Source organism: Balaenoptera physalus, assembly GCF_965194825.1.
Source record: "Balaenoptera physalus genome assembly, contig: HAP1_SCAFFOLD_1575, whole genome shotgun sequence".
In the NCBI taxonomy this organism is placed as follows: domain Eukaryota; kingdom Metazoa; phylum Chordata; class Mammalia; order Artiodactyla; family Balaenopteridae; genus Balaenoptera; species Balaenoptera physalus.
In genome coordinates this window covers 107,613-128,265 of record NW_028125222.1, presented here as the reverse complement: position 1 = coordinate 128,265, position 20,653 = coordinate 107,613, and the positions used below count along the sequence as shown (strand labels likewise).

Sequence of the window (20,653 nt, the reverse complement as noted above, 5' to 3'; positions counted from 1 at the left end):
GCTCGATTGGCGCTGCCTGCGGGGGAGGAGCGTCGCCGCCGCCGCCGCCGCCGCCGCCGCCGCCGCCGCCGCCGCGAGCTGGGAGCTCAGTTGGCGCTGCCTGCTGGGGAGGAGCGCCGCCGCCGCCGCCGCCGCGAGCTGGGAGCTCGATTGGCGCTGCCTGCGGGGTGGAGCGCCGCCGCCGCGAGCTGGGAGCTCGATTGGCGCTGCCTGCGGGGGAGGAGCGCCGCCGCCGCCGCCGCCGCGAGCTGGGAGCTGGATTGGCGCTGCCTGCGGTGGAGGAGCGCCGCCCCCGCGAGCTGGGAGCTGGATTGGCGCTGCCTGCGGGTGAGGAGCGCCGCCGCCGCCGCCGCGAGCTGGGAGCTCGATTGGCGCTGCCTGCGGGGTAGGAGCGCCGCCGCCGCCGCCGCCGCGAGCTGGGAGCTCAGTTGGCGCTGCCTGCTGGGGAGGAGCGCCGCCGCCGCCGCCGCCGCGAGCTGGGAGCTCGATTGGCGCTGCCTGCGGGGGAGGAGCGCCGCCGCCGCCGCCGCGAGCTGGGAGCTCAGTTGGCGCTGCCTGCTGGGGAGGAGCGCCGCCGCCGCCGCCGCCGCGAGCTGGGAGCTCGATTGGCGCTGCCTGCGGGGTGGAGCGCCGCCGCCGCGAGCTGGGAGCTCGATTGGCGCTGCCTGCGGGGGAGGAGCGCCGCCGCCGCCGCCGCCGCGAGCTGGGAGCTCAGTTGGCGCTGCCTGCGGGGGAGGAGCGCCGCCGCCGCCGCCGCCGCGAGCTGGGAGCTCGATTGGCGCTGCCTGCGGGGGAGGAGCGCCGCCGCCGCCGCCGCCGCGAGCTGGGAGCTGGATTGGCGCTGCCTGCGGGGGAGGAGCGCCGCCGCCGCCGCCGCCGCGAGCTGGGAGCTGGATTGGCGCTGCCTGCGGGGGAGGAGCGCCGCCGCCGCCGCGAGCTGGGAGCTCAGTTGGCGCTGCCTGCTGGGGAGGAGCGCCGCCGCCGCCGCCGCCGCGAGCTGGGAGCTCGATTGGCGCTGCCTGCGGGGTGGAGCGCCGCCGCCGCGAGCTGGGAGCTCGATTGGCGCTGCCTGCGGGGGAGGAGCGCCGCCGCCGCCGCCGCCGCGAGCTGGGAGCTGGATTGGCGCTGCCTGCGGTGGAGGAGCGCCGCCCCCGCGAGCTGGGAGCTGGATTGGCGCTGCCTGCGGGTGAGGAGCGCCGCCGCCGCCGCCGCGAGCTGGGAGCTCGATTGGCGCTGCCTGCGGGGTAGGAGCGCCGCCGCCGCCGCCGCCGCGAGCTGGGAGCTCAGTTGGCGCTGCCTGCGGGGGAGGAGCGCCGCCGCCGCCGCCGCCGCGAGCTGGGAGCTCGATTGGCGCTGCCTGCGGGGGAGGAGCGCCGCCGCCGCCGCCGCGAGCTGGGAGCTCGATTGGCGCTGCCTGCGGGGGAGGAGCGCCGCCGCCGCCGCCGCGAGCTGGGAGCTGGATTGGCGCTGCCTGCGGGGGAGGAGCGCCGCCCCCGCGAGCTGTGAGCTGGATTGGCGCTGCCTGCGGGTGAGGAGCGCCGCCGCCGCCGCCGCCGCCGTCGCCGTCGCCGTGAGTGAGGAAGCGCCTCGGTCAGGCCTGCTGAGGGCCCTCGCCGACGCCTGGGCTTACCCGCCGCCCCGCCAGCTCCGCTCGTTTCCCGTCCCCCGCGGCCCGGCGCGGGGCAGGCCTGCCGGGGCCATGGAGGACGAGGTGGTCCGCATTGCCCAGAAGATGGACAAGATGATGCAGAAGAACGCGGTAAGCGCGGCGGGCGGCGCGGGCCGGAGGGAGGCTGGGCGGCGGGCGGGGGTCAGTCGGCCTGAGGGGTTTCCCGGCCCGCGGTGAGCGCGGAGGGTGCCGCGTGACGGCGGCGAGGCCCGCGCTCTGGGGAGGGGTTCCTGGGGAGGGGGGAGCTTCGTGTCCCGCGGCCGCGTCCCGGGCAGGGGTCCTGGGGGGCGTCCTGTCTCGCAGCCGCGTCCCGGGCAGGGGTTCTGGGGGGCGTCCTGTCCCGCAGCTGCGTCCCGGTCAGGGGTTCTGGGGGGCGTCCTGTCCCGCGGCCGCGTCCCGGGGAGGGGGTCCTGGGGGGGTCCCGGGGAGGGCGTCCGGTCCCGCGGCCACCGGCGCTGGGGCCCGCCCTGGGCGCCCGAGGCCCCTCGTGATTAGCGCAGCCCGGTAAACTCCATCGAGGCGTCCTCCTCATTATTTTAAACGTGACGGTGGTAAAGCCTCGCTGGTTTAGCTGAAGAGTGCAGAGAGCCCTCCCTGTTTGAAAGAATTCGTTGTCTTTCCCGGGCTCATTGGCCAGCAGCGAGAAAACAACATCAAACAGAGGTTTGTGATCAGTTTTAGACATGAAACTGTTCAAGCAAAACGTGAATTTCTTGGATCTTATTTTTGAGGAAGGCTGAACATTCCCTTGATTGTCTCAACTCTCCTGCATGTTTGCTTAGCAATTAAAAAAGGTGAACTATGCCAGTGTACTTGGCAAGTTGCTAAACTTTTTGGAAAAAGTGGATCTTGTTAGGCCGCGGAGTGCGGGGAGCTGTGTTTAAGGCACTGCCGCCGACGAGGCTGTGCTGCCGGCTGGATTTGGACACATGTCGTTACTGGTCCTCTCAGTGGTTTACGGTTGCTACCGGTGGCGTTTTCTGTTACTGATAACGTGTGCACGTGAACGTGTTCTCTTGTGGTTTGTATGAGGTGCTCCAGTTTTTGCATTTCTGTCCACCTGTGTGGGTCACTCTCAGTCCCTTGCTTCCGAGTCGTCTATATTTTCAGCTAAACTTCTGAAATTCCAAGTCAAACGAATGTGAAGGAGAGAAGGGCTGCTCTGATTTGCACAGCACTTTGGAGTTACAAAGCGTTTGTGCAGAATTCTTTGGCGACTCACGACAGCTGTGTTGCATTCATTTTACAGAATAAGAAACTGAGTCAGACCAAGCAGTTCACCTCCTTAAATGAAGTGTGCGTTGTGGATTAAGCCAGGACCCGAGTTTCCTGCTGGGCAGCATGCAGAAGTAATGTTAAACACCGAATTCTTAAGACTTCAGACTTGGTGTGCGCCTCTTTTCCTTTAACAGGTGCATTGCCCGGCGTGTAATTTCATACCCTGTTAATCTGTCTTTGCAATTTTGGCTTTTTAAAGTACCTCCTGTTTGTTTTCTGTTCCAGACGTTGCCTGTGCCATTTATTTTTTCTGTTGATACAGGCCTTTCATTCCTCACTGCAAGTGATGAGTTCTGTATATTTGATTGGCTGAACGTTTCTGTTATTCTGTTTAAACTGGCAAGTTTTTTTTCTTTGCCTAGAGAACCCTAGACTCCCCTAGTAGAAGCTGGCTCCTAGGGAAAAAGGCCGTTTCTTGGGTAATTTTTTTCTCGAACTCAGGCTATAAAATGTGTACCTTTTAATCATCTAGTGCACTAGGTGTTTTTGTTTGTTTCCTTTCCTTGAAATAGACGTTTCCTAGAAATGAGGAATTCCTTAGTGAGCAAGTATGGAGAAGACCAGTTTGTATTTATCTGCAGTTCTCAAATTATAAACACATAATGCGTCAGCAGGAGAATGAGGATAAGCTCCACAGATAATCCTCAAGTCTCATTTTTCTTTTCAAATCTTATATTTCTAGTAGTACAGAACTTTACCAATATAAAAACTTGCCCCCCCCCCCAAAAAAAAAGAACAGAACTGCAGGAAAGAGCAAAGAGCACTTAAAGTCTGTGTGTGTGTTTAATATATATATGTACATATACCCAGGTACATACACCTTTATCTTTATATGTTGTTTTGTAAATAAATGACAATAATAATGTCTTGTGGAGATGTAGAACAGAAGTATACAACAAAAGCACAAACAGCAGGAGGGGGCAAATGGAGTTAAACTGTTAAACCTCCATGGGATGGTTCCATGGAGGAGGCAGAGAGGGGGATGGGATCCTCGAAGAGCTGCTGAAGACCTTGCATTTTTTGCAGATCTCTTTAGAATGCTACTTGTATATTATGCTCTCACTGAGTGCACCTGGCTGAGCTATGGCACATTAGCACGGTAAACATTTGTCAGATTTGCCCTAGTCAGAAAATTTTCTATACCTGCCATCCTGCTTGGCACTTAAAATAGTTTTTTTTTTTTAAGGTCTCTATGATATAGGGATGATGGATGAAGAAGGTAGGCTGCAGGGTAATAATGTAGTATGTATGATCCCATTTTGATACAGTAAACAGAAAGTATTAAATGCATGCCTGTTTGTATGAGCAGTGAGTTTGCATGGTTATCTCAAGAGGGAGGGAATGGGACGGGTAGAGAAAGAGATTGACCACAGGCTATTGTTTTACTTGTTACAAGAGGCATGTGTTGCCTTCATTTCTGATTAAGCTTTTTGTTTACAGATTATTGTAGGTTTACATGCAGTTGTAAGAAATAATAGTGAGATAGGTCCTGTGTGTCCTTTACCCAGTTTTCCCCAATGGTAACATCTTACAGAACCATAGTATACTGTCACAACCTGGGTATTGCCATTGACACAGTCAAGATACAGAACATTTCCATCCCACAGGATCTCTCCTGATGCCATTTTATAGCCACTGCTGCTCCCCCACTCCCCACCAAATCATAATGATCTGATAGTGCAGTGGATAAAGTTGCACTAAAGTTTTTGTGCAGATGATCAAGGGAAAATAGCCCCTGGGGAAGATGGCCCATCTCCCAGTCCCCCGGCCCTATCTGTCCCTGGCAACCTGTCATTTCAAGAATGTTATGTGGGACTTCCCTGGTGGCGCAGCGGTTAAGAATCTGCCTGCCATTGCAGGGGACATGGGTTTGATCCCTTGTCCGGGAAGATCCCACATGCCGCGGAGCAACTAAGCCCATGCGCCACAATGACTGAGCCTGCGCTCTAGAGCCCGGGAGCCACAACTACTGAGCCCACGTGCCACAACTACTGAAGCCCGCGTGCCTAGAGCCCGTGCTCTGCAACAAGAGAAGCCACCGCAGCGAGAAGCCCGCGCACTGCAACAAAGAGTAGCCCCCGCTCGCCGCAACTAGAGAAAGCCCACACGCAGCAACGAAGACCCAACGCAGCCAAAAATAAAATAAATTAACTAATTAATTAAAAAAAAAGAATGCTATGTGAATAAAATCATATAGTGTGTAACCTTTTTTTTTTTTCTTAATTAAAAAAAAGTTTGTTTTTGGCTGCGCTGCCGGTTATGCGATCTTAGTTCCCCGACCAAGGATTGAACCCAGCCCAGGTAGTGAAAGTGCTGAGTGCTAAACACTGGCCCGCCGGGGAATTCCCAGTATGTAACCTTTTGGATTGGCCTTTTTCAATCAATGTAATTCCCTGGAGAGTCATCCAAATTGCATGAATCAATAGTGCTCCTTTTTTTTAAAAAAAAATATATATATATATTTATTTATTTATTTATTTGGCTGTGCGGGTATTTAGTTGCAGCATGCGGGATCTAGTTCCCTGACCAGGGATGGAACCTGGGCCCCCTGCATTGAGAGTGCAAAGTCTTAACCGCTGGAACACCAGAGAGGTCCCAGTGCCGCTTTCTTTTTAATTGCTGAGTGGTATTCCATGGTTTGGCTATACTTCAGTTTGTTTAATCACTTGCCCATTGAAGAACATCTGAGTTTTTTCCCATTTCTTGACTATTACTGAGAGAGATGCTGTGGACATTTGTGTACCTTTTTTTGTGCGAACATGCGTTCTCTGGGGTAAATGCCGTATGGTATGTGTTGCTTTTTTTTTTTTTTTTTTTTTTTTTGGCTACGCTGTGCCACATGTGGGATCTTGGTTCCCCAATCAGGGATCGAGCCCGTGCCCCCTGCATTGGGAGCTTGGAGTCTTAACCACTGGACTGCCAGGGAAATTCCTGTATTGCTCCCCCTGCCCCACTTGATTGATTGATTGATTGATTGGTTGATTGGCTGTATTGGGTCTTAGTTGCGGCACGCGGGACCTTCGTTAAGGCATGTGGGATCTTTTTTGTCATTGCGGCGCACGGGCTCTTCGTTGCAGCATGAGAGCTTCTCTCTAGTTGTGGCGTGCGGGTTTTCTCTCTCTAGTTGTGGCACGTGGGCTCTGTAGTTGTGGCGTGCAGGCTCCAGAGCGCGTGGGCTCTGTAGTTTGCTGCACGTGGGCTACCTCATTGAGGTGTGCGAGCTCAGTAGTTTGGCGCGAGGGCTTAGTTGCCCCGCGGCGTGTGGGATCTTAGTTCCCCGACCGGGAATCGAACCCACGTCCCCTGCATTGCAGGGCGGATTCTTTACCACTGAACCACCAGGGAAGTCCCTGTATTGCTTTTTTAAATTAAAAAAAAAAAAAAAAAAGGAAAAGCAATCAGAGGTAAAACAACTAATTATATGATTGCCTTTCAAAGTACATATTCAAACCCTACATTGTTGGTGTACATAACTTCTTTATGTTGATTTCTGGTGTTTAGCTCTAGTAACAAGACAATAATAATAACGCTGTAGTTTTCCTTGTTTCTTTCAACTGATGATCTGTGTATTTCTTACAAATAATAATTAACACTCACAAGCTACCAGGAGGCAAGTAATGGTTAGTGCTGGTGTGGTTAACTCCTTTATAGATAGGGAGGTTGAGGCATGGATATTGTGGAATTTGCCATGTTGAGGCATGGGTATTGTGGAATTTACCTAAGGTTATAACACTGTGTTCTGACTCAGATTCATTCAGATTTACTCCTTCTCTTTCTGTCTCCTGAATTAATAACTCTTTGTAATTTTGACCTAGGTGTGAGGACACGAAAAGGGTTTTTTCCTGTACCTGAGGTTTAGTGCTTGTTTTATAGAAGCAATATAGTATAGTGGTTAGAGTATGCACTTTAGCATCTGATTTTTTTTTCTTCTTAAGTCTTTAATGAATTTGTTACAATATTGCTTCTGTTTTATGTTTTGCACATGCCGGAAAGGTAATAGGCCTTGGCCCCTGGGCCTGGGCTTCGTCTCTTGTGCTGTCTCCTGTCCCTGTTGCCCCCGCGCGCTGGCCCGTCCGTGCTGTGCCAGGGGATATTGGTCGTCTCCCGGCTCAGTTCACAGTAGCTGAAAGGGACAGTGTGTAATGTTCTGATTTCTGCCCATCGTTTTCAAAGGGAGGCTCTGGCCATTGCTCCTCGGGTAAAATGCAGAGGGAGTGCTTTTTAAGATGGGACTGTCAGTGTTAGGGCCACTCCTTAATTACCAAAACGGAATCCCCTTCAGTTCCTCCAGCTGTGTTGTTTTGGCACAGAAAATGTGAGTAATAGGAATTTGGAACTAAGTTGGAGTGAAAAAACGCACCGGTCCCGCCGAATTTTCCATCGAAACAGTTGATTTGTGTTGTCTCTAGGAATTCTAAAGGGCGTACCGTTGCTTCCTAACCGGTGTCATTTGGGAGATCTACCTCTGTACGTTCAAATGATTAATTTTGAGACTTTGCTCATGTGTGCAGTAAACCCTTTAATTCCCTAAGACCTTCCTTTCCTCCATCTCATACCCCATTAAGCCCGCTTCAGTTTATCTCCTGAATTTCTTTGGAATCTGTCAGCTCTCCCTCAACATTCTAATACTGAACTTGCCTGTCTGTTGCGATTAGGTCCTAACTAGTGTCCATATATCTTGTTTCCTTCCAATCCATTCTTCACACAAGAAACCTTCAAAGCAAGTTGGAACATTGCTCATAAACATCGCTCACAAACATTGTTTTGAGAATAGAAAACACAGTGTTGGCCTTTAAGACTCTGCGTGGTCTAGAATCCTCTCTGCTTCTCTAGCCCCATCTTGTGCCACTTGTGCCCTCACTGTCTATGCTTCAGATACACTGAATTAACCTTAGTTCTCACTCATCTGACAGAAGTCAGTTGAGAAATTATTTTTCACTGTGATTCCTAGCATTAAGGAATTTGATGATCAGGTTTTGTATGAGGACTAAAACTAAACTGGGAAGTGGAAGAATTGAGTTTAAACTGTGTCAGTCAACACGCATGTATTAATGATACCTAAGTATTGAACACGGGACTAGGTTTCATGAGGGATACAGAAGTTCTGGCCATCTCTGGTTTTGGATATCCCTTATTTGTTGAGACCTTTGCGTTGTTTGGTTGCCTTTTGTCTGTTTTCCAGATGGGAAAACAGGAACAAGGGAAGTATAGGTTATTACTAAGTGGGGTTGAACAAGTGGAGCAGCAAACTGCAAAGCAGAAAGAAGAGGGACGTACTATAGAGGGATATGATTTCCATTTTCAAGGCGCCTGCGTCCTGTGCAGGGAGACAGCCTAACATAACATGTGCCTAACAAAAAATATATTGACTTCTTACTAAAATCTCCAGTTCATATAACCAAGGGGTTTATACCTTCTCCTTTAAAAGTGATATTCCTGGGGGGAGGGAGGGGCAAGATGGCAGAAGAGTAAGACGTGGAGATCACCTTCCTTCCCACAGATACAGTAGAAATACATCTACACGTGGAACTGCTCCTACAGAACACCCACTGAACGCTGGCAGAAGACGTCAGACCTCCCAAAAGCTTTATTTTATTTTATTTTATCATCTTTATATCTATATATAAAGTACAGTCTTGAGCTAGTACAGGTAGCCTGAGAGTCTTAGAGGCCTTTAGTTAAAGGAATCTAGCCAGCGAACATAATTCTCATACTAAACTGCCACAAGGAAGAAGTTAACTTACCCTGTATGTCAGGGTCCAAAAAAATTTAAAGATGTGCCTAATGCAAAAATAAGTTATAAAGATTTAGGCCAGTCAAAAACTAACAGCAGTTTCAGGTAGAGGTGCATGCCTAATGTAAACCAGCATAGTTTCCATTTACTGCGTTCTTGTAATCACTGAAATAAAAACTTCTACAAGATTAAAAAAAAAAAATTCACCGATTAAAGTAAGTGTACAATTCACTAGTTCTTAGTATTTTCACAACCAATATTGCTATCTAATTCCAGAACATTTTTGTCACGCCCCCCACAAAGAAATCTTGTATATGTTAGCTGTTACTCCCTATTTTCCCCTCCCCAACATCCCCTGGCATCCACTAATCTACTTTCTGTCTATATGGATTTGCTCATCCTGGACATTTCATAGACATGGAATTATACAATATATGACCTTTTGCTATTGGCTTGAAATATTTCTCCCTTTAATAGTGTCAGTTTTTCGGACTTCCCTGGTGGTACAGTGGTTAAGAATCCGCCTGCCAATGCAGGGGACACGGGCTCGAGCCCTGGTCTGGGAAGATCCCACATGCCGCGGAGCAACTAAGCCCGCACGCCAAAACTACTGAGCCTGCGCTCTAGAGCCCAAGAGCCACAACTACTGAAGCCCATGCACTTAGAGCCCGTGCTCCTCAACAAGAGAAGCCACCGCAACGAGAAGGCCACGCACCACAACAAAGAGTAGCCCCTGCTCGCCACAGCTAGAGAAAACCCGCGCGCAGCAACGAAGACCCAACGCAGCCAAAAATAAAAATACAAATAAATAAATAAATAAATTTATTTATTTATTTAAAAAATAGTGTCAGGCTTTATCATTTTAATTCTGTTAGTTTTTCTTTATGTATTTGGGACTTGCTTATACTGCATTTGTCTTTTAAGTCATATAGGAGAAAAACTGAATTACAAACAAAAATACATTTATACTGTCTTTTGTATTTCCTTATGTAGTGGACATACTCCACTGGAAAAGAGAAATCACCATACCTTTTGATGAACTCATTTGCTGGCATGATGGAGTGAAATCTAGCAGAATGTCAAGCCGATTTCCCCCACAGGACATTTCCTTAGTGTCAGGGTGGTACAGGATGATGGGGGACTGAGCCAAGAAAGCAGAGTGAAATTTCCTGCACAGTCATGGCACGAACAAACCAAATCCCGCTAGATAAAGGGGCCTGTGACAATCATTAGGTCTCCTCTTCAAGACATTTGCCAGTTTTTGAACCTATAGAAAGCAGGAAGCTTAAATACCTAATGCCTGAGGGAGAGAACTTTCCAAAGTGAGGAATCAGAGACCTACCAGACTCACAGTAAAAACCCAGAAGTGCCATCCCCAAGAAGGGGGCTGAGTCAGAAAAAGTGAAATCATCTGCAATGTTTCAGTGTTTATGAGACAAATTTTCATTGAGAAAGTGTAACGGTAACAAATACATAGCTGGTCTCTCCTTACATTTGCCATACTCTGAAGCTGTGAGAACTGAGAGCCTAAAGAGCTGAATTCAAACATCTGAAAGACTGAAGTCAATAACTGACTGTATTTATTGAAGAATCAAAGACCTGTCAGGCTCACAGCAAAAATCCAGGGAGGCCACAAATCAGGAAAAATCATAGGTAGCATGAGACAAGTAAAGCTCCAACCCAGTTCTGACCTAGTAAAATTCCTGAAATGACTGAAATGATCAGCCACTCTGATTAACAGAGAAAGGGGTAAATCTTCTCTGGTTCAAAGTAATAGCATCTTCAGTCTCTATGAATTTTTTATTCACCATGTCCAGCACACAATCAAAAATTATGAAATTCCTGAAGCAGGAAAAAGTGACTAAAAATTAAGACAAAAAAAAAAAAAAAAAAAACAAAACAAGAAAAATTGATTTAGAGGGAATTCAGATTCTGGAGTCAGCACAGAACTTTAAAATGACTATATTGAGAGTAAAAGATGGGGATTAATAGATTAAAATATGGAGAATCTCAACAGAAAATTGGAATCAATTTTAAAAAATCAAATACAGATAAATGAAAAATAAGAAAACTGATCCCCAGCAGACCTTAGGGAATACTAGAAGAAATTTTTTTAGGCTGAAGTAAAATGGCCCAACATAGAACAGAGCTGGCCTCTCCGTCCCATATTGAACTCGAGTTGGAAGAGGCGAGTCCGGTCTCAAAACGGAGGTAAAACCGCCGCCCGGTCGCCCCCAGCCCGACTCCGGCCGTCGCCGCCACCGCCGCCGCCGGGGGTGGGGTGGGGAGGAGGGCCATGATCCAAAGGAACCAGAACAGTTGAGAAAACTGTTTATTGGTGGTCTGAGCTTTGAAACTACAGACGATAGCTTAAGAGAACATTTTGAGGAATGGGGCACACTTACAGATTGTGTGGTGATAAGAGACCCCCAAACAAAACGTTCCAGGGGCTTTGGTTTTGTGACTTACTCTTGGGTTGAAGAGGTGGATGCAGCAATGTGTGCTCGACCACACAAGGTTGATGGGCGTGTAGTGGAACCAAAGAGAGCTGGTTCTAGAGAGGATCTGTAAAGCCTGGTGCCCATCTAACAGTGAAGAAAATTTTTGTTGGTGGTATTAAAGAAGATACAGAAGAATGTAATTTGAGAGACTACTTTGAAAAGCATGGCGAGATTGAAACCATAGAAGTTATGGAAGACAGGCAGAGTGGAAAAAAGAGAGGATTTGCTTTTGTAACTTTTGATGATCATGATACAGTTGATAAAATTGTTGTTCAGAAATACCACACTATTAATGGGCATAATTGTGAAGTGAAAAAGGCCCTTCCTAAAGAAGAAACGCAATCTGCTGGATCACAAAGAGGTCGTGGAGGTGGATCTGGCAACTTTATGGGTCGTGGAGGAAACTTTGGAGGTGGTGGAGGTAACTTTGGCCGTGGTGGAAACTTGGTGGAAGAGGAGGCTATGGTGGTGGAGGTGGTGGCAGCAGAGGTAGTTATGGAGGAGGTGATGGTGGATAGAACGGATTTGGAGGCGACGGTGGTAACTATGGCGGTGGTCCTGGTTACAGTAGTAGAGGAGGCTATGGTGGTGGTGGACCAGGATATGGAAACCAAGATGGGGGATATGGTGGCGGTGGTGGAGGATATGATGGTTACAATGAAGGAGGAAATTTTGGAGGTAACTATGGTGGTGGTGGGAGCTATAATGATTTTGGAAATTATAGTGGACAACAGCAATCAAATGATGGACCCATGAAGGGAGGCAGTTTTGGTGGAAGAAGCTCGGGAAGTCCCTATGGTGGTGGTTATGGATCTGGTGGTGGAAGTGGTGGATATGGTAGCAGAAGGTTCTCAAAACTCACAAGAAAAGGGCTACAGTTCTTGGCAGGAGAGAGAGCGAGGAGGTGTCAGGAAAGCTGCAGGTTACTTTGAGACAGTCGTCCCGAATGCATTAGAGGAACTGTAAAAATCTGCCACAGAAGGAACGATGATCCATAGTCAGAGAAGTTACTGCAGCTTAAACAGGAAACCCTTCTTGCTCAGGACTGTCCTAGCCACAGTTTGCAAAAAGTGCAGCTATTGATTAATGCAATGGAGTGTCAATTAGATGTACATTCCTGAGGTCTTTTATCTGTTGTAGCTTTGTCTTTTTCTTTTTCTTTTCATTACATCAGGTATATTGCCCTGTAAATTGTGGTAGTGGTACCAGGAATAAAAAATTAAGGAATTTTTAACTTTTCAATATTTGTGTAGTTCAGTTTTTCTACATTTTAGTACAGAAACTTTAACAAAATGCAGCTTTGAAGGTGTTTCCTTGTGAGTTAACAAGAAGATCATTGTTAATTAATATTTTGTATGAATTTTGCTGAAGTTAACTGTAAAGAAACACCTGCTGACTTGCAGTTTAAGGGGATCTATTCTCCCCATTTCCAAACCATGAAATGAATGGGCTCTGACATGTGGAGAGAATAGATATTTGTGTTTGCAATGTGTGTCTTAGATAATAGACTTGGGTATTTAAATTAGCATATTTGTGAATTTAATAGCATTAAGACTTACTTCAAATGAAAAATCTCAAAATTCAAAAAAAAAAAAAAAAAAGAACAGAGCTGGGAGCTCGATTGGAGTTGCCTGTGGGGGAGGAGCGCCGCCGCCGCCGCCGAGAGCTGGGAGCTCGATTGGCGCTGCCTGCGGGGGAGGAGCGCCGCCGCGAGCTGGGAGCTCGATTGGCGCTGCCTGCGGGGGAGGAGCGTCGCCGCCGCCGCCGCCGCTGCCGCCGCCGCCGCCGCCGCCGCGAGCTGGGAGCTGGATTGGCGCTGCCTGCTGGGGAGGAGCACCGCCGCCGCCGCCGCCGCGAGCTGGGAGCTCGATTGGCGCTGCCTGCGGGGTGGAGCGCCGCCGCCGCGAGCTGGGAGCTGGATTGGCGCTGCCTGCGGGGGAGGAGCGCCGCCGCCGCCGCCGCCGCGAGCTGGGAGCTGGATTGGCGCTGCCTGCGGTGGAGGAGCGCCGCCCCCGCGAGCTGGGAGCTGGATTGGCGCTGCCTGCGGGTGAGGAGCGCCGCCGCCGCCGCCGCGAGCTGGGAGCTCGATTGGCGCTGCCTGCGGGGTAGGAGCGCCGCCGCCGCCGCCGCCGCGAGCTGGGAGCTCAGTTGGCGCTGCCTGCTGGGGAGGAGCGCCGCCGCCGCCGCCGCCGCGAGCTGGGAGCTCGATTGGCGCTGCCTGCGGGGGAGGAGCGCCGTCGCCGCCGCCGCGAGCTGGGAGCTCGATTGGCGCTGCCTGCGGGGGAGGAGCTCCGCCGCCGCTGCCGCCGCGAGCTGGGAGCTGGATTGGCGCTGCCTGCGGGGGAGGAGCGCCGCCCCCGCGAGCTGTGAGCTGGATTGGCGCTGCCTGCGGGTGAGGAGCGCCGCCGCCGCCGCCGCCGCCGCCGCCGCCGCCGCCGCCGTCGCCGTGAGTGAGGAAGCGCCTCGGTCAGGCCTGCTGAGGGCCCTCGCCGACGCCTGGGCTTACCCGCCGCCCCGCCAGCTCCGCTCGTTTCCCGTCCCCCGCGGCCCGGCGCGGGGCAGGCCTGCCGGGGCCATGGAGGACGAGGTGGTCCGCATTGCCCAGAAGATGGACAAGATGATGCAGAAGAACGCGGTAAGCGCGGCGGGCGGCGCGGGCCGGAGGGAGGCTGGGCGGCGGGCGGGGGTCAGTCGGCCTGAGGGGTTTCCCGGCCCGCGGTGAGCGCGGAGGGTGCCGCGTGACGGCGGCGAGGCCCGCGCTCTGGGGAGGGGTTCCTGGGGAGGGGGGAGCTTCGTGTCCCGCGGCCGCGTCCCGGGCAGGGGTCCTGGGGGGCGTCCTGTCTCGCAGCCGCGTCCCGGGCAGGGGTTCTGGGGGGCGTCCTGTCCCGCAGCTGCGTCCCGGTCAGGGGTTCTGGGGGGCGTCCTGTCCCGCGGCCGCGTCCCGGGGAGGGGGTCCTGGGGGGGTCCCGGGGAGGGCGTCCGGTCCCGCGGCCACCGGCGCTGGGGCCCGCCCTGGGCGCCCGAGGCCCCTCGTGATTAGCGCAGCCCGGTAAACTCCATCGAGGCGTCCTCCTCATTATTTTAAACGTGACGGTGGTAAAGCCTCGCTGGTTTAGCTGAAGAGTGCAGAGAGCCCTCCCTGTTTGAAAGAATTCGTTGTCTTTCCCGGGCTCATTGGCCAGCAGCGAGAAAACAACATCAAACAGAGGTTTGTGATCAGTTTTAGACATGAAACTGTTCAAGCAAAACGTGAATTTCCTGGATCTTATTTTTGAGGAAGGCTGAACATTCCCTTGATTGTCTCAACTCTCCTGCATGTTTGCTTAGCAATTAAAAAAGGTGAACTATGCCAGTGTACTTGGCAAGTTGCTAAACTTTTTGGAAAAAGTGGATCTTGTTAGGCCGCGGAGTGCGGGGAGCTGTGTTTAAGGCACTGCCGCCGACGAGGCTGTGCTGCCGGCTGGATTTGGACACATGTCGTTGCTGGTCCTCTCAGTGGTTTACGGTTGCTACCGGTGGCGTTTTCTGTTACTGATAACGTGTGCACGTGAACGTGTTCTCTTGTGGTTTGTATGAGGTGCTCCAGTTTTTGCATTTCTGTCCACCTGTGTGGGTCACTCTCAGTCCCTTGCTTCCGAGTCGTCTATATTTTCAGCTAAACTTCTGAAATTCCAAGTCAAACGAATGTGAAGGAGAGAAGGGCTGCTCTGATTTGCACAGCACTTTGGAGTTACAAAGCGTTTGTGCAGAATTCTTTGGCGACTCACGACAGCTGTGTTGCATTCATTTTACAGAATAAGAAACTGAGTCAGACCAAGCAGTTCACCTCCTTAAATGAAGTGTGCGTTGTGGATTAAGCCAGGACCCGAGTTTCCTGCTGGGCAGCATGCAGAAGTAATGTTAAACACCGAATTCTGAAGACTTCAGACTTGGTGTGCGCCTCTTTTCCTTTAACAGGTGCATTGCCCGGCGTGTAATTTCATACCCTGTTAATCTGTCTTTGCAATTTTGGCTTTTTAAAGTACCTCCTGTTTGTTTTCTGTTCCAGACGTTGCCTGTGCCATTTATTTTTTCTGTTGATACAGGCCTTTCATTCCTCACTGCAAGTGATGAGTTCTGTATATTTGATTGGCTGAACGTTTCTGTTATTCTGTTTAAACTGGCAAGTTTTTTTTCTTTGCCTAGAGAACCCTAGACTCCCCTAGTAGAAGCTGGCTCCTAGGGAAAAAGGCCGTTTCTTGGGTAATTTTTTTCTCGAACTCAGGCTATAAAATGTGTACCTTTTAATCATCTAGTGCACTAGGTGTTTTTGTTTGTTTCCTTTCCTTGAAATAGACGTTTCCTAGAAATGAGGAATTCCTTAGTGAGCAAGTATGGAGAAGACCAGTTTGTATTTATCTGCAGTTCTCAAATTATAAACACATAATGCGTCAGCAGGAGAATGAGGATAAGCTCCACAGATAATCCTCAAGTCTCATTTTTCTTTTCAAATCTTATATTTCTAGTAGTACAGAACTTTACCAATATAAAAACTTGCCCCCCCCCCCCCCCAAAAAAAAGAACAGAACTGCAGGAAAGAGCAAAGAGCACTTAAAGTCTGTGTGTGTGTTTAATATATATATGTACATATACCCAGGTACATACACCTTTATATTTATATGTTGTTTTGTAAATAAATGACAATAATAATGTCTTGTGGAGATGTAGAACAGAAGTATACAACAAAAGCACAAACAGCAGGAGGGGGCAAATGGAGTTAAACTGTTAAACCTCCATGGGATGGTTCCATGGAGGAGGCAGAGAGGGGGATGGGATCCTCGAAGAGCTGCTGAAGACCTTGCATTTTTTGCAGATCTCTTTAGAATGCTACTTGTATATTATGCTCTCACTGAGTGCACCTGGCTGAGCTATGGCACATTAGCACGGTAAACATTTGTCAGATTTGCCCTAGTCAGAAAATTTTCTATACCTGCCATCCTGCTTGGCACTTAAAATAGTTTTTTTTTTTTAAGGTCTCTATGATATAGGGATGATGGGTGAAGAAGGTAGGCTGCAGGGTAATAATGTAGTATGTATGATCCCATTTTGATACAGTAAACAGAAAGTATTAAATGCATGCCTGTTTGTATGGGCAGTGAGTTTGCATGGTTATCTCAAGAGGGAGGGAATGGGACGGGTAGAGAAAGAGATTGACCACAGGCTATTGTTTTACTTGTTACAAGAGGCATGTGTTGCCTTCATTTCTGATTAAGCTTTTTGTTTACAGATTATTGTAGGTTTACATGCAGTTGTAAGAAATAATAGTGAGATAGGTCCTGTGTGTCCTTTACCCAGTTTTCCCCAATGGTAACATCTTACAGAACCATAGTATACTGTCACAACCTGGGTATTGCCATTGACACAGTCAAGATACAGAACATTTCCATCCCACAGGATCTCTCCTGATGCCATTTTATAGCCACTGCTGCTCCCCCACTCCCCACCAAATCATAATGATCTGATAGTGCAGTGGATAAAGTTGCACTAAAGTTTTTGTGCAGATGATCAAGGGAAAATAGCCCCTGGGGAAGATGGCCCATCTCCCAGTCCCCCGGCCCTATCTGTCCCTGGCAACCTGTCATTTCAAGAATGTTATGTGGGACTTCCCTGGTGGCGCAGCGGTTAAGAATCTGCCTGCCATTGCAGGGGACATGGGTTTGATCCCTTGTCCGGGAAGATCCCACATGCCGCGGAGCAACTAAGCCCATGCGCCACAATGACTGAGCCTGCGCTCTAGAGCCCGGGAGCCACAACTACTGAGCCCACGTGCCACAACTACTGAAGCCCGCGTGCCTAGAGCCCGTGCTCTGCAACAAGAGAAGCCACCGCAGCGAGAAGCCCGCGCACTGCAACAAAGAGTAGCCCCCGCTCGCCGCAACTAGAGAAAGCCCACACGCAGCAACGAAGACCCAACGCAGCCAAAAATAAAATAAATTAACTAATTAATTAAAAAAAAAGAATGCTATGTGAATAAAATCATATAGTGTGTAACCTTTTTTTTTTTTCTTAATTAAAAAAAAGTTTGTTTTTGGCTGCGCTGCCGGTTATGCGATCTTAGTTCCCCGACCAAGGATTGAACCCAGCCCAGGTAGTGAAAGTGCTGAGTGCTAAACACTGGCCCGCCGGGGAATTCCCAGTATGTAACCTTTTGGATTGGCCTTTTTCAATCAATGTAATTCCCTGGAGAGTCATCCAAATTGCATGAATCAATAGTGCTCCTTTTTTTTAAAAAAAAATATATATATATTTATTTATTTATTTATTTGGCTGTGCGGGTATTTAGTTGCAGCATGCGGGATCTAGTTCCCTGACCAGGGATGGAACCTGGGCCCCCTGCATTGAGAGTGCAAAGTCTTAACCGCTGGAACACCAGAGAGGTCCCAGTGCCGCTTTCTTTTTAATTGCTGAGTGGTATTCCATGGTTTGGCTATACTTCAGTTTGTTTAATCACTTGCCCATTGAAGAACATCTGAGTTTTTTCCCATTTCTTGACTATTACTGAGAGAGATGCTGTGGACATTTGTGTACCTTTTTTTGTGCGAACATGCGTTCTCTGGGGTAAATGCCGTATGGTATGTGTTGCTTTTTTTTTTTTTTTTTTTTGGCTACGCTGTGCCACATGTGGGATCTTGGTTCCCCAATCAGGGATCGAGCCCGTGCCCCCTGCATTGGGAGCTTGGAGTCTTAACCACTGGACTGCCAGGGAAATTCCTGTATTGCTCCCCCTGCCCCACTTGATTGATTGATTGATTGATTGGTTGATTGGCTGTATTGGGTCTTAGTTGCGGCACGCGGGACCTTCGTTAAGGCATGTGGGATCTTTTTTGTCATTGCGGCGCACGGGCTCTTCGTTGCAGCATGAGAGCTTCTCTCTAGTTGTGGCGTGCGGGTTTTCTCTCTCTAGTTGTGGCGTGCAGTCTCCAGAGCGCGTGGGCTCTGTAGTTTGCTGCACGTGGGCTACCTCATTGAGGTGTGCGAGCTCAGTAGTTTGGCGCGAGGGCTTAGTTGCCCCGCGGCGTGTGGGATCTTAGTTCCCCGACCGGGAATCGAACCCGCGTCCCCTGCATTGCAGGGCGGATTCTTTACCACTGAACCACCAGGGAAGTCCCTGTATTGCTTTTTTAAATTAAAAAAAAAACAAAAAGGAGAAGCAATTAGAGGTACAACAACTAATTATAAGATTGCCTCTCAAAGTACATATTCAAACCCTACATTCTTGGTGTACATAACTTCTTTATGTTGATTTCTGGTGTTTAGCTCTAGTAACAAGGCAATAATAATAACGCTGTAGTTTTCCTTGTTTCTTTCAACTGATGATCTGTGTATTTATTACAAAATAATTTTTTTTTTTTTTTTACAAGTAATATTAACACTCACAAGCTACCAGGAGGCAAGTAATGGTTAGCGCTGGTGTGGTTAACTCCTTTATAGATAGGGAGGTTGAGGCATGGGTATTGTGGAATTTGCCATGTTTAGGCATGGGTATTGTGGAATGTGCCTAAGGTTATACTATAGCACTGTGTTCTGACTCAGATTCATTCAGATTTATTCCTTCTCTTTCTGTCTCCTGAATTAACTCTTTGTAATTTTGACCTAGGTGTGAGGACACGAAAAGGGTTTTTTCTGTATCTGACGTTTAGTGCTTGTTTTATAGAAGCAATATAGTATAGTTTTTAGAGTATGCACTTTAGCATGTGATTTTTTTTTTTTTCTTAAGTCTTTAATGAATTTGTTACAATATTGCTTCTGTTTTATGTTTTGCACATGCCGGAAAGGTAATAGGCCTTGGCCCCTGGGCCTGGACTTCGTCTCTTGTGCTGTCTCCTGTCCCTGTTGCCGCCGCGCGCTGGCCCGTCCGCGCTGTGTCAGGGCGTATTGGTCGTCTCGCGGCTCAGTTCACAGTAGCTGAAAGGGACAGTGTGTTATGTTCTGATTTCTCCCCATCGTTTTCAAAGGGAGGCTCTGGCCATTGCTCCTCGGGTAAAATGCAGAGGGAGTGCTTTTTAAGATGGGACTGTCAGTGTTGGGGACACTCCTCAATTACCAAAACGGAATCCCCTTCAGTTCCTCCAGCTGTGTTGTTTTGGCACAGAAAATGTGAGTAATAGGAATTTGGAACTAAGTTGGAGTGAAAAAACGCACCGGTCCCGCCGAATTTTCCATCGAAACAGTTGATTTGTGTTGTCTCTAGGAATTCTAAAGGGCGTACCGTTGCTTCCTAACCGGTGTCATGTGGGAGATCTACCTCTGTACGTTCAAATGATTAATGTTGAGACTCTGCTCATGTGTGCAGTAAACCCTTTAATTCCCTAAGACCTTCCTTTCCTCCATCTCATACCCCATTAAGCCCGCTTCAGTTTATCTCCTGAATTTCTCTGGAATCTGTCAGCTCTTCCTCAACATCCTAATACTGAACTTGCCTGTCTGTTGCGATTAGGTCCTAACTAGTGTCCATATATCTTGTTTCCCTCCAATCCATTCTTCACACAAGAAACCTTCAAAGCAAGTTGGAACATTGCTCATAAACATCGCTCACAAACATTGTTTTGAGAATAGAAAACACACACTGGTGGCCTTTAAGACTCTGCGTGCTCTAGAATCCTCTCTGCTTCTCTAGCCCCATCTTGTGCCACGTTTGCCCTCACTTTCTATGCTTCAGATACACTGAATTAACCTTAGTTCTCACTCATCTGACAGAAGTCAGTTGAGAAATTATTTTTCACTGTGATTCCTAGCATTAAGGAATTTGATGATCAGGTTTTGTATGAGGACTAAAACTAAACTGGGAAGTGGAAGAATTGCGTTTCAACTGTTTCAGTCAACACGCATGTATTAATGATACCTAAGTATTGAACACCGGGCTAGGTTTCATGAGGGATACAGAAGTTCTGGCCATCTCTGGTTTTGGGTATCCCTTATTTGTTGAGACCTTTGCGTTGTTTGGTTGCCTTTTGTCTGTTTTCCAGATGGGAAAACAGGAACAAGGGAAGTATAGGTTATTACTAGGTGGGGTTGAACAAGTGGAGCAGCAAACTGCAAAGCAGAAAGAAGAGGGACGTACTATAGAGGGATGTGATTTCCATTTTCAAGGCGCCTGCGTCCTGTGCAGGGAGACAGCCTAACATAAAATGTGCCTAACAAAAGATCTATTGACTTCTTACTAAAAATCTCCAGTTCATATAACCCAGGGGTTTATACCTTCTCCTTTAAAAGTTCTATTCCTGGGACTTCCCTGGTGGTCCAGTGGTGAAGACTCTGCGCTTCCAATGCAGCAGGCGTGGGTTCAATCCCTGGTTGGGGAGCTAAGATCCCACATGCTGCGCAGCCAAAGAAATTTTTTTCAGAAGTTATACTCCTGTGTTGTTGAATTTAGTGGTTTAGATTTTGTTTGAATGTTAAGAAGATTTCAGTTTATTTACCAGGAACAAACAA

At 49.1% G+C, this 20,653-nt stretch overlaps 1 pseudogene across 1 annotated transcript in view; it reads left to right on the top strand.

Moving 5' to 3' along the window:
- LOC309653975 overlaps window positions 1–18,723 on the top strand; it is a 33,706-nt pseudogene extending 14,983 nt beyond the window's left edge. Inside the window, exons 3-5 of the transcript in view lie at window positions 10,861–11,603; window positions 11,714–12,019; window positions 18,698–18,723. The product of the transcript in view is annotated as an uncharacterized misc_RNA (transcript). The remainder of the gene's footprint in view (window positions 1–10,860; window positions 11,604–11,713; window positions 12,020–18,697) is intronic.
- Window positions 18,724–20,653: the final 1,930 nt, after the last annotated feature.